A 1,195-nucleotide genomic window follows, 5' to 3' on the forward strand; every position below is an offset into this window, starting at 1 on the left:
TTGTTCTGATCGTGACCCCAGGTTCCTGCATTCCTTTTGGCAGGAGGTCAACCGTTGCAAGGGATGTCTTTGGCTATGAGTACAACATATCACCCCCAGTTCGATGACCAATTAGAAACTCTTAATAAGTGTGTTGAGCAGTATCTTCGTTGTTATATTACTGACGCACCACATAAGTGGGTTGCAATGTTGCCATGGGCTGAATATTGGTACAACACGGCGTACCAGACCTCTACGGGCATGTCTCCATTTAAGGCATTGTATGGAAGAGAACCTCCCACCATAGCACGTTACGTTTTGGGCAGCAGTCCTAGTGAGCTAGTGGAGGAATATTTTGTGGCTTGTGATAAGGTTTTGGGACTTTTAAAACTCAATCTACTTAAAGTGCAAGCACGGATGAAAAAGTTTGCTGACAAACATCGAAGTGAGCTTGAATTTAGTGTTGGGTGTTCGTCAAGCTCAAACCATATCGCCAAAACTCTGTTCGCTTGCAGCAACACTCCAAACTAGGTCGATGATACTTTGGCCCTTTCAAAATCCTTAAGCGCATTGGATAGGTGGCTTACAAATTAGATTTACCTAAGGATGCCCGCATTCACCCCGTCTTCCATATTTTGATGCTCAAGCATTGTGTTAGGGATCCAATACTCCCTGTTACTCCTTTACCATTGACTGATTACACTGAGGCTTCCCAGAACCTTGTGGACAAGGTTCTTTCTGAGGAGGAAGGTATTGTTATGAGCATAAATGCTGATGTGGAGGACAACTTGGCAGCCACAGTGGACAAGAATATTTCTCAACCTAGAAGGAGCAAGCGCATGACCATTCCCTCTAAAAAATTCACAGATTTTGTTGTGGGGTCCAGTAACAAAAAACGTGAAGAGCACGTGGGTGCAAGGCAATGAGTAATGAGTGTAATTTTGTCTAAAGTAGCAGGGAGTAGGCAGGGAAAGGCAGGCTATTTTTTGTAGAAGTTTCTAGCTTCTCATCCCTATCTTATCTCATCCCCTTTCTTCTCTGTTTTCAATATCATTTCAGTGACTATTTCCTTGTAAATTCAACTAGTGATTCAATATTACAACAGCTTCCTTGGTTATTTTTGAGTTGTGTTACATTAGTACTTTCGTTGAAAGTCTCACGCGTTGGGCCGTGACTCAGAGTGGTGGCCTGCGTGCCAGGAGTGGTGGCCTGGACC

Source organism: Capsicum annuum, chromosome 2 (assembly GCF_002878395.1).
Source record: "Capsicum annuum cultivar UCD-10X-F1 chromosome 2, UCD10Xv1.1, whole genome shotgun sequence".
NCBI lineage: Eukaryota > Viridiplantae > Streptophyta > Magnoliopsida > Solanales > Solanaceae > Capsicum > Capsicum annuum.